The sequence below is a fragment of the Helianthus annuus genome, chromosome 11, assembly GCF_002127325.2.
Source record: "Helianthus annuus cultivar XRQ/B chromosome 11, HanXRQr2.0-SUNRISE, whole genome shotgun sequence".
NCBI lineage: Eukaryota > Viridiplantae > Streptophyta > Magnoliopsida > Asterales > Asteraceae > Helianthus > Helianthus annuus.
In genome coordinates this window covers 144,177,706-144,190,467 of record NC_035443.2, presented here as the reverse complement: position 1 = coordinate 144,190,467, position 12,762 = coordinate 144,177,706, and the positions used below count along the sequence as shown (strand labels likewise).

At 42.0% G+C, this 12,762-nt stretch overlaps 1 long non-coding RNA gene across 1 annotated transcript; it reads left to right on the top strand.

Moving 5' to 3' along the window:
* The first annotated feature begins 10,348 nt into the window (after window positions 1–10,348).
* On the top strand, window positions 10,349–12,356 carry LOC110887181. The gene is made up of 3 exons (XR_002563116.2): window positions 10,349–10,506; window positions 11,008–11,074; window positions 12,212–12,356. It is a non-coding gene; the product is annotated as an uncharacterized LOC110887181 (long non-coding RNA).
* Window positions 12,357–12,762: the final 406 nt, after the last annotated feature.

Genomic DNA, 12,762 nt, shown 5'->3' with positions numbered 1-12,762 from the left:
GACCACGCAAAGAAACTAGCCAAGTTCCAGTTCCGCTTCTCCACCATACACATCAATGCGAAAATATCCAACCAATTCGCCTTGTTTTCCCCCGACTTCCTCGCTACAACTGTCGTCGCCAACATCTTCAAAATATACCTGTATATAGGATCACGAACCGATGTGATAAGGTTCGTACGCGAGAATGGTTGAGACGTAATTGTATCCCAAAATCTTTCCAAATCCACCGAATTCAAACACTTGGGCCGAGGGTGATTAAACACACCCCTTAAACCATTAATGAACTCCTCCGTCGCCACTTCTTCCGGAGAGTACAAACCCAACGCCACTCCAAACTGAGGTATAGTCATCTCATAAAGATTTCTACCCAAAGAAAACGATACCGCATTAGCTTCAGAAAAAGCACCCTCTTTGTGATGGAAGGTACAATGAAACTCGATAGTAAGCTCGGTATATTGCGTCTCGTCACAAGCATCCATAGCCATCCTCAACCTCGGTCCTAACAACTCTGCCACCCGCTCACTTGCTCCCATACTTTGCAACCATTCCCAGTCTATGACACGATGCTCCAAAGTCTGAGTTACCACATACTTTTTGAGCTTTACCCTTTCTTCGGTATCTTCTTCAAAATCCAACATCGGATGATCAACCAACCTTTCAATCCGGGCATACACTCTCCTATCATTCCCACGATACTTAATTTTTCTTTTCCTTGGGTTTGACGAGGAACCTGCACCTGACATGATCTGCAAAACAAGAAATATTTGACAAGAAAATAATGCAGATTGTTAGTATCACAAGCTATTTTTGGTATTTTTTAATTTTTAAATTTTTTTTTGTGTTTTTATCTTCTTTTTTTTATGAAATAAAAAACATTTAAGAAATAGCCGTATAGCATTTCATTCGCGGCTAATTTCGAAAATATGGGTTACCGTTTACAAAAGCTTAAGTTACACATCATTCTACCCGAATGGAGATTGAGTACGGGCAAAAAGTTGTGAACTTGTACATGCATATAAGTAAACCCGACACTAGACTCAAACTACTATCCTAAAGACACTTCTAAACTCAACGACTCGAACGACCTACGACTCAATGTACATTATCTCCTCCCGGCACTTTAATTGTCCTCAATTAAGCTTAAGTGCCAAAATATCCCCACACTTGAGGCGAACACACGTGAGAGTTTGACATTTTAAACCTTGACACAACTTTGGTGGCAACAAAATCTGTTTAGAAAACTAACTTCATTTGCAAAAATCAGTTCAAAAACTTATTTTTTTAGCAAAAATTCATAGTTATACCCAAACAAACCCATAAAGCTCAAACGTGATGTCTAGTTGTTCAAACATACCCCACAAGTGTCAAACAACCTCAAGCAAACCAACCCAAACCATCCGCAGACCCGATTCGTATGTAAACATCCAAACATAACCACCTGCATACCACTAACATGACAAAAAGCTCAAAAATTCTAACTTTAAGACCCTACACAAACCCTAAAACCAAGACATGACTGACCCGACACTAAAACAAAGCAATAAAGCTACCTACTAGTGAGAAATCACAGAAAACATACCTTGGAATCGGATTGAACAAGAAAAATGAAGTCTTGAACTTTTTGCACACGAATTTGCCCAAAAACGTGAAAATGGAGTGCGAAATCGGGTGAAATAGATGGATAAGATTGTGGGGAATGTGATTGTGGTGATTTAGGAAGAAGAACGGAGTGATTTGGTGAAGAAATGAGTGAGTTATGGTGATTTTAGTTCAATTTCGCGTTCTAGGGTTTGGAAAAGGGAAAAAGGAACAAATGCAGCGACAGGTTCAAAAGAAACGATTTTAAAAGGTTCAACAGGGCGTCGCGTGACGCGATGGGTACCCCTGGGGGCCTCGGTAAGAAAAAATTTGTTTTTGAACCTTAAGCCCTCGCGTGACGCGATGGGCCTAGGCGTCGCGCGAGGCATCGTTTTTCACAGAATGTTTCGTCCAAAAATTGGTTCCATGCCTTAGAAAATTTTTTGAAACTTTCCCAACCCATCCAAAACCCTCAAAAAATGATTCTAAGTGTCCAAAACACTTACCTGGGACCTCTTTTCTCATGCCGTCTCCGTTCCGTATCGGTGATGAAACCTGCAAAATTCTCAACGACACAAAACAAACACCGAAAAACTACGAGAAACACGAAAAAAATAAGAAATTTACAAACGGTACATACTCTACACGCGAAGCTTTTCGCGCTCACTGATCGATGAAGGTAGGTGGGTCCTCTAGAGGAATTTCTTCCTCTTCAGTAGTATCAATAGGACCTCCCAAGTAATGTTTCAGTCTATGACCGTTTACCTTCCACACACCTTTGTCGACCTCATCGTATAGCTCAACCGTGTCGTATGGAAACACTTCTTTCACCACATATGGGCCACTCCATCTCGATTTCAATTTTCCTGCTATCAATTTCAACCGTGAATTGAACAAAAGGACTTTGTCACCTACCTTAAAATCTTTCAAACCTCGCAACCGCCTATCATGCAATGCCTTGGTTTTCTCCTTGATACTCCATGATCTTTCATAGGCGGCATCCCTCAATGCTTCCAACTCATGAATCTGGAAGAATCTCCTCCTTGCAGCTTCGGTAAGGTCAAGGTTTACGGTTTTTAATGCCCACAACGCCCTATGCTCTAATTCTACCGGAAGATGGCAAGCTTTGCCATACACAATCATAAAGGGTGTTGTGCCTAACGGTGTCTTATAGGCGGTACGGAAAGCCCACAAAGCGTCGTCGAGCTTTTCCGACCAATCAATCCTTTCTACTTTTTCCTACCGTTTTCTCTAAGATTCTCTTCACCCCTCGGTTAGCATTCTCTACTTAGCCACTAGTTTGCGGGTGGTACGCGGTGGAAAGACGATGAGTGACACCGTAGCGTGCAAGTGCCTTTTCCATGGCGGAATTGCAAAAATGTGTGCCACGGTCACTTATGATAGCTTTAGGGACTCCGAAACGCGTGAATAGCTTCTTAAGGAATCTCACTACCACTCGGGCATCATTGGTGGGCAAAGCTTGAGCTTCGACCCACTTCGAAACGTAGTCAATGGCCACGAGGATGTACCTATTCCCACTAGAGGATGGGAAAGGTCCCATGAAGTCAATGCCCCATACGTCAAAGATTTCCAAGACTTGGATGGGATTTTGAGGCATTTCATCCTTGGATGAGATGTTGCCGGTACGTTGGCAACGGTCACAAGTCCTAACAAACTCTACGGCATCCTTAACTACCGTTGGCCAATAAAACCCACTATCAAATACCTTTTGTGCCGTCACATTCGCCCCATGATGGCCTCCCGTTAAACCCTCGTGCACATGTCTAAGGATGTCTAAACCATCCTCCTTTGAAACGCATCTCCTAAGCACTCTATCTCCACCTATCCTAAAGAGGTAAGGGTCGTCCCAAATGTACTTCCTAGCCTCCCTAAGAAGCTTTTTTCTTTTGTTGGTAGGACATACCCCTCACAAGATCTCCGGTTGCTAAATAGTTTGCCAAATCCGAGAACCATGGCAAACCCTCTACCTCGGCACTAACAAAGTCTATGGTTTCGTGGGGAAAGGTATCTCCTATGGAATCCTCACGAACCTCCTCTCTCTTTGGATCCTCTAATCGTGACAAGTGGTCGGCGGCCACATTTTCCGCTCCCTTTTTATCCTTAATTTCTATGTCAAATTCGGAGAGCAAAAGAATCCATCTAATAAGACGCGACTTTGCGTCTTTCTTTTGAAACAGAAATCGCAAAGCGGAATGGTCGGTGAACACGGTGGTTTTGGAAAGCACGAGATATGAGCGAAACTTATCAAACGCAAACACTACGGCTAAGAGTTCCTTTTCCGTCGTGGTATAGTTCTCTTGAGCATCGTTTAGAGTTTTGCTCGCGTAGTAGATCAGATGAAAGTGTTTATCGACTCTTTGACCTAGGACCGCACCTACGGCATAATCGCTTGCGTCACACATGAGCTCGAAAGGTAAACTCCAATTGGGCGAAACAAGTATCGGGGCACTAACAAGTTTTTCTTTCAAGAAGTCGAACGCCTTGATGCACTCCTCGTCGAAGACGAAAGGTACATCCTTCTCTAAAAGCCTAGTCATCGGGCGTGTGATTTTGGAAAAATCTTTTATAAAACGCCTATAAAAGCCCGCATGACCTAGAAAGCTCCTAACGGACTTAACACTAGTAGGTGGAGGCAATCTACTTATGGTATCTATCTTGGCCCTATCCACCTCTATTCCCTCTCTCGACACCTTGTGTCCTAACACTATCCCCTCTGTCACCATAAAGTGACACTTCTCCCAATTCAACATAAGATTTGTCTCTATGCACCTCTTAAGCATCCTATCAAGATTAGAAAGACATTGTTCAAAATTGGTGCCATAAACCGAGAAGTCATCCATGAAAACCTCCATGGAAGTCTCAAGCATGTCTTGGAATATGGCAACCATGCATCTTTGGAAAGTTGCCGGAGCGTTGCATAACCCGAAAGGCATGCGGTGATACGCATAAGTGCCGTAAGGGCATGTGAATGTCGTTTTATCTTGATCCTCCGGGGCGATGGGATCTGAAAATAACCCGAAAATCCATCGAGAAAACAATAGAATTGTTGACCCGCTAGACGCTCCAACATTTGGTCAATGAATGGTAAGGGGAAGTGGTCTTTCCGGGTGGCATCGTTTAACTTTCGATAGTCTATGCATACACGCCAACCGGTAACGGTACGGGAAGGGATTAACTCGTTCTTTTCATTCATGATCACCGTCATCCCACCCTTTTTTGGGACGACTTGGGTCGGGCTAACCCATGGTGAATCGGAAATGGGGTAGATCACCCCGGCATCTAACAACTTAAGAACCTCTTTCTTAACAACCTCTTGCATGTTCGGATTTAGGCGCCTTTGAGGTTGCACCACCGGCTTATAGTCATCTTCCATGAGTATCCGGTGGGTACAATAGGCGGGGCTTATGCCCTTGATATCCGAAAGACGCCATGCAATGGCTTCCCTATTCACTCTCAACACCTCTAATAACCTACCCTTCTCTCCCTCCTCTAACTTAGACGAAATAATGACGGGAAACTCGGAACCCTCACCTAAGAAAGTGTACTCTAAGTGGGACGGGAGGACCTTGAGTTCTAAAGGGGCGGGTTTCTCTATAGGAGTACTCTCACTCTCACTCTTAATTTCACTCAATTCTAGCACTTCGGGGACCCACTCGTCCTCGTCTACCTCTTCACTCTCACTAACAATCTCCTCTACCTTCTCAACTACATCCTCTATCCTACTCTCGACTAGGTCGGCTCCACTAATATAGTCAAAGCAATGGTCAACACAAGATAAGAAAGACTCTATGAAATAGACCGAATGACAAGGACTAGGGTGTTCCATGGAGCGTGCTATCTCGAAAGTGACCCTCTCCTCGCCAACTTGAAGTGTGATTTTCCCGTCAAAGACATCGATGATGGCCTTGGCGGTACACAAGAATGGGCGTCCTAGAATAATGGGAACCTTTTCGTCGGCTTCCATATCAAGAACGACAAAGTCTACGGGGAAGACGAACTTATCCACTTTGACTAGAAGGTTTTCAATAATGCCTCGTGGATACTTAACGGACCTATCGGCTAGCGACAAAGACATGCGTGTAGGTGACAACTCTCCTAGACCTAACCTCTCATACAATGAATATGGCATTAGGTTTATACTCGCTCCTAGATCGGCTAGGGCCCTACACTCGGTATCACTCCCAAACAAGCACGGGATGGTAAAAAGGCCCGGATCCGTCAATTTTTCCGGAACCTTATTCAACACTACGGTGGAACATCCTCCACTAAGGGGGATGTTAGAAACCTCTCCTAACCTATCCTTGCGTTTTAGAAGGTCTTTTAGGAATTTTGCATATTTCGGCATTGATTGAAGAGCTTCTATAAAAGGAAGGTTGATCCTAAGCTGCTTAAAGATCTCTAAAAATTTCCCGTACTCTTTGGAATAGGTTTGATTTTTAAGGCGGGAAGGAAACGGAGCACGGGAAATATCAACATTGGGTGATGGGACAACTTGAATGGGTTTCTTTCCTACACTCTTCTCACTCGAAGGCCCCCCGGTGTGTGCGGTACTTTCTGGGATTAACCTAGGTTGCACTTTACCGGGCGTCTCCATTTCAATCTCCTCATCTACGGGGTCCTCATCTTCTATCTCAACACTCTCGGGTCTCACTACCTCTCCTAAGGTCCTACCACTACGGGTCGAAATTGCCTTCAAAGAGCCAGATGGGTTGGGCCTTGTGTTGCCCGAAAATTGACCGGGAGGTCGTTCTTGCAACTGGCGTGCAATATCCCCAACTTGCCTTTGAAGGTCTAAGAAGCTTGAATGATTATTCTTTAGGAGCGTAGCGTGGTCCTCTAAGGTACGTTGGGTAGCCTGATCCTTAACCAATAATTGGGAAAGAAGGTCCTCTATCCTAGACAAACTACCACCCGACCCCTCACTCTTAGGTTGAACCTCTTGGTTTGACCCCTCACCTCTGAACTGCCCCCCTGAACCTGAACTAGCAAATTGACCTGTTTGACCCGACCCCCCCCCACTAGAATAAAAACCTGGCCCCCTACTTTGGTATTGACCTGACGGAAAACCAGGGGGGTTACCTAAGGAGCGATAATTGTTAGCACGCCAATTAGAGTTACTGTTGTTGAACGGGTTAGTTGGACCCCTATTTTGACCTGCTAAATACTCGACCTGCTCTAGGGTGATGGTTGGGCAATCTATGGTGTCATGTTCCCCTCTACAAACCTCGCATCTATCTACCTTCTTCTTAATTTCTAGCAACTCTTTGGTGATATAGTCAAGCTGAGATATTACCTTTGAGTCTGAAACGACTTGATTCACTCCTCGAGAAGATGAGGAAGTAATCACAGGATTGGAATTCCTGCCGGTAGCACTATGATCTATATCAGCATGAGCGAAGCTCTCAAAGAGGTCGTTGCAGTCAGCCACAGTTTTCTTTCCCATTAGGTGGCCTTCTGCGGATGTGTCGAATCGGGCCTTGCACTCAGGGGTAAGACCATTATAAAATTTTTCTACTAAGGCCCAATCCGACAGTCCATGTTGGGAACAACGCGAGAGCAATGTTTGAAACCTCTCCCATGCTAAGTGATAAGGTTCGTCAGGCTCCATTCTGAAGGAATGAATCTGATCTCGAAGGCGGGAGGCCTTCGCAGGTGGAAAATACTTAGCAAGGAAGGCATCTCTAAGTCCAGCCCAAGTGGTGTAAGTACCTGCCGGCTGCAAATCAAGCCAGGTGGCTGCGCGGCCAGCAAGCGAAAAGGGGAAAACTTGGAGATAGCGGGCATCAAGATTCACACCTTCGATGCCGAAGGTGCTACACAGACGGGTGAGACGGTTGATATGTGCTGGCGCGTCCTCGTCATCACGACCGTGAAACTGACAAGAGTTGTTAATGGCAGTCATGATGTATGAAGGAATTTGCCAAGACTTATCATTGGTGATTACAGGGAGGGTGATGGGTGAGTTTGCGGTAAAACCCGTGGTGGAACGCTGGTTGACAGTTTGGTTTTCGGCCATTTGGTGAACTGGTGGTGGACTAGGGTGACGGGAGGGTGGTGGGGAATTATGGGGTGATGACTTCGGGGTGAAGTCGTAGTTCGGTGGTTTAGATGGAAGTGTAGAGTCAGAAAGGGCTGAAGATGAAGTTGGGGGTTTTCGAACCTGAGGGATTGGTGTGGAGAAGGAAGACTTGTCAATTGGTGGCTTCACTGGTCCCTGCGAACGCGTGTGGGGCATGAACTGCAAAACCAAGAATAAAACAAGTAAGTCAACTCCAATAAAAGACTCAAAGAAATACGAAAAAGACACTAAAACTACTTGGACTCCTACGACTCACAAACACACAAAAAAGCACGTAACGATATCAGTTGAAATCCAAACAAAGCAGTTAACGCAATTGCCAAGAGTCCCCGGCAACGGCGCCAAAAACTTGATGTGGAAAAAGTAGTTCAACTAATTAAACTAAAATTACCCTAAATTATGACTCAAGTAATAAAAATCTAGACTCTTTAACCTGACTAAACTACTCACCGGCAAGTGTACCGGTCGACTCTAGCACAGAAAAGTAAGTCCGGATGTCGAACCCACAAGGACTCTAATGAATTACGTTAACGACTAAATTTAGACTAGACACTGACACGACTAAACAAATATTGTGTTTGGGGGGGGGGGGTTTACTAAAATACTAAAATTGTGATTAAATTGAAATTAAACTAAATTACGAATGAAACTAGGGTTTTAATTCAGATGCGATTAAGGACTACCTAGACTTGAATCCAGTTTAACTACTAATGGACTTCTAACGGTTTTATTGATGTATGGAGCCGGGATCGTAAAATACTAAACCTTAAGGTATTTCAATGCTAAGACTTCCCGACCCTTCTCAGGAAGAAACCTAGGAAACCCTACAAGGCTGTTATGATTACCGACTGTTAGATTTCCTCTCAGTCCTCTAACGACTCTAAAAGTGCCCTAATACGACTATCTACCTCTCAGCGCGACAATCTAAGGCAATTCTAGGTTCTGACTTGGTTTACTAGACACAAATGCAATTAGGGAACTAACGTCGACTTCTCTCAAAATCTCAATTAGCTATATACTGCACCGCGACCTAATAACTAACTCGAGCCTCTCAGCGACAAGTTAAGCAGAATATTTACTTCTAATTATATTTTAATTACTGTTTCTAAGGCTATCGGCCGATTTACCCAAAGATCACCCGAACCCGCAAGGATACAAATAATCAACACAGATCTATTATGTGAAAGACATCCACCAAAATCTATGTGAAACAGTAAACAATCCACAATCAAAAGTAAATATGCACACGCACCAAATCAGAAAATCTAGAACACGTTACTTTCAAAGTCAATCCATAATCAATTCAATAAAAACCGTTAAAAGATCCATAAGTAAATTAAACCATCATCAAATCTAGGTAGTATCTAAAGTCTAGCCAAGAAACATGATGTTCAAAACAAACAAAACAAGTTCAAAACAAGAATTCATCGTAAAGTATCGAAAACGCGAAAATAAGGAACACCGGGAGATAAAACCCGAAAGATCTTCACTCTCACGATCCAAGCTTCAACCGGATGATTCCCGTTCGGCAAAATACTCCAGAATGCTCAAAATCACCTCTGAAATTCGTCCTAGGGTTTCTTGATTCGTATTCAGAGTTGTGTTCAGTTTCTTTTCATTCAATTCAACAAAACCCTAATTTTCCCGGAAATCAGCACCCATCGCGTGACGCCTAGGGGGTGTCGCGTCACGCGGCGCCTCCCATATATATTATTTTTATTTTTTTATTCTGATCATCTTCCAGGTCTTCCCGACGCGCGTACGAATCCCGATTTTCTTCCAAACTGCTCGGTTTTGCTCGTTTTTCAACACTTTAAGCTACGGGACCTGAAATCAAAGCTTAACGTCAGCAGTATCGCAGTTCTAACCTAAACTAGACTCTAAACGACTGAAAACTGACCGAAATATACACTATAAACATATGTACTTTGCAGTACATCAGGTTTCGCTAAGTTAATTAAATGAGTTTAAATGAAGAGATCATGAAGGGTCTGGTTGACAAAAATGAAGATTTTCGGTAATGAAAAGTTTTATATAAACTTAAACATGACGTGAAACGATCATGGTTAAGAAAAGTAATATGGAATATAATCACGTTATAGCGTGAACTATAAATTGGGGATAATAGAAGTTTGTAAGACTTAAGAAGACAAAGTGGATATACCCGGGCAATGGGGTATAAGGTAACCGGTGACTAGTAAGTCTAACCGCTAAGACGAGCAATCAATAAAGATAAAGGATAAGAGCCGAAGGTAACGGCCCATGAGGCCTTACACGTAAAAGGCGCATACGCTTAGAAACCAAAAGGACGTTACTATAATTCCCTAGTAAGATTAGTGAACGCGAGCAAAGCCCAAAGTTAATCGCCAAAATCAGGTTCATTAAATTTAACCCATTGAATTACGTGATAAAGGTTTCGAGGACGAAACCTCTTTAAGGGGGTAGACTTGTAACACCCCGAAAATATAAATATTATATTTTAAACTAAACATCGGTAATCGTCAAGATAAAATAAATAGGAATAAATAACCTAGTTAGTTAGTGTCTTGACATAATAGAATAAACATGGTTAAAATACCCTTTACAAAACTTGAATAAGTAAAGGGGCTAACGTGTAACAAAAGTTAAAATGGGTTTTATTTATTAAAAAACAAAACACCAAAACACACACTAAAGTGTGTGTTCTGGTCGTGTAAATCACAGGAGCCAAAAGAGCTCTCAAAAACCCAAACCCTAGCTTACAAAATTGATCAAATCAAGAAGGCAAATCAGTTCCAAAACGAAATTCGAGCTTAGATTGGTGATCTCCACTGTAAGGGGATCATAAGGTATGTGAATTTTATAAGAAATCTCTACTTGAATTTCTGTATGAAATTAGAGAACTCGAAATTTGTTGTCGCATGAATGATATAGGAATAATATTGTGTCTAGGAGTGAACCCTAGACAATTATATGTTGAAATCATGCTTAATTCTTGTGAATTCCATAAACACCAATGAAGGTGATTAGTGGGTTTTGTGGGAACTTGACAAACACTAGGATTTTGGTTGTTGTTCTAGTGTAATCTGATTTTTATGAAGTAATTTCTAGTTGGTTGATGTTAAAATTTATATGAAATTGTCCGGATGACGTTAATCTTGGCTATATAACAAGTTATGAACTTGATAATGAATTGTGAGAAATTTGTGCCTTTAAGGTGTTTGTAAAAATGCCTCAAAGAAGGCTTAAAACTGAAATTAGAGCTAAAACGCATATTTGTAAAGTTTCGGCAAACTATACGATATATGTGAAGAAATGAGTTCTAAATAAATTGTGATTGAACTCTATAGGCAAGGAAACCGGGACGTCAAGCGGACAAGTCGGTGGTGATACGCGCTTGAAGGGAGTGCTTTGAAGGTACGTAACTATTAGTTTCGTTACGTTATGCAAGAATGTTTAGTTATATCTTGTTAATAGTATCGTGGTGTGATATGCACATCTGATGTGTCATTGAAGTGACGAAGTTCACTCGATAGAATAAACGGATCAAATTTAATGATTAGAGTATGTTTGGTAAGCCGTGGAAGTGACGAAGTTCACTCGGCAAACCAAATGGGTCAAAGTAAATGGTTAAAGTATGGTGGGAATAAACCACACGGGTTGAAATGAAAGGTTAGAATCGTTCGGTGTATCATAGAGAACGGGTCAAAATATTGGTTAGAAATAGTTTGGCTTGACATTAAAGTGAGGATTTTCACTCGTCAACCAAACGGGTCAAAACTATGTCTTTATTGATTCTTGTGCGTAAAGATTTGAAAGTCTCATATTGCGCTAGAGCTAGATAGCAATTTTAGCAATGAATGGTTATACTAAGTTAAGGTTATGAATCCGTGTTATCGGGTCAAATGGTAGAAACTAGTTGTAAGAATTCCATAAAGTGGCAATGCTTGAATCTATAGAAAACAAGCACGAAATTCGAATACGAGCATAAAGCCATGTAATGGTACGGATACGCAAAGAATTTCTAGCTCGAGGAATGGGTAAATAAGATTAGAATGCCAAAGAATAAATTGGAGAACAAATTGCACATATAGTTAATGGGTCGAATAATCGAAACAAGGATTTTGTGGGCCATTCGTTCATAATCCGGGTTTCGTTAAGTGAAATTTATATGGTTAGATCCGTAATTTTAATACGGACATATAGGAAAAAGAATCGACTAAAACGGATATGTAAGTAAAAAGTTATGGGGAATTAAGCGAAAAAAAAATATAAGAAGGCTGAGCTGGGCGAACCGTGGGCCACAGTCCTGAACCGTGGCTCACAGTCTGGCAATTCTGTTTTGAGCTGGGCGAACCGTGGGCCACAGTCCTGAATCGTGGCTCACAGTCTGGTAGTTCTATTTTGAGCTGGGCGAACCGTGGGCCACAGTCCTGAACCGTGGCTCACAGTTTGGCAGTTAATTTGTTTGTTTTTCATTATTTAAGCAATAAAACTCGTTTTTACTTAATATTAAGATGACAAAACTAACGATTATTGTGGTTTTGACCATAGGTGATGCTCGTTTGTTGTGGATGTTGATCAAGCAAGGGAATCAAGAACCGAACACAAGTTTTGAATGCTTCCGCGCTAATCTAATCTAGTTTAAAACATGTTGTTTTGTAAACTCTTTTGAATGTTGAACATTTTAATCTAGTTAGTCGACTACGTCGAAATACTATAACGACGTACATCTTAGTTATTAACTAAGTTTTTGTTGGTCATGTATTTCGAATTTAAAAAGTCCGTATTTTATGGTTATAAAATGAAATTATAAGACGAGTGTTACAAGTTTAGGACGGATTCTGTAGTCGCCAATTTAAGGATGATCTGTCACTCAAACCTATAATAAAAGCGTTAGCCAATTACTAAGGGAGAATAGGCTTGTATAGTTGGGGTTAAACTTATAAGTATGCTTAGAAAATGGTCGTCTTTATGACCCATACTGTTGTTACAACAAATACGAGACCAAGGGTAGTGGACAGACTGGTTAGGTCAGAGGCTTCAAGGGTTGAAGTTTGCCTAACGCAGGTCGCGGGGCCCCCCTACGCTTCCTAGACGTAGGA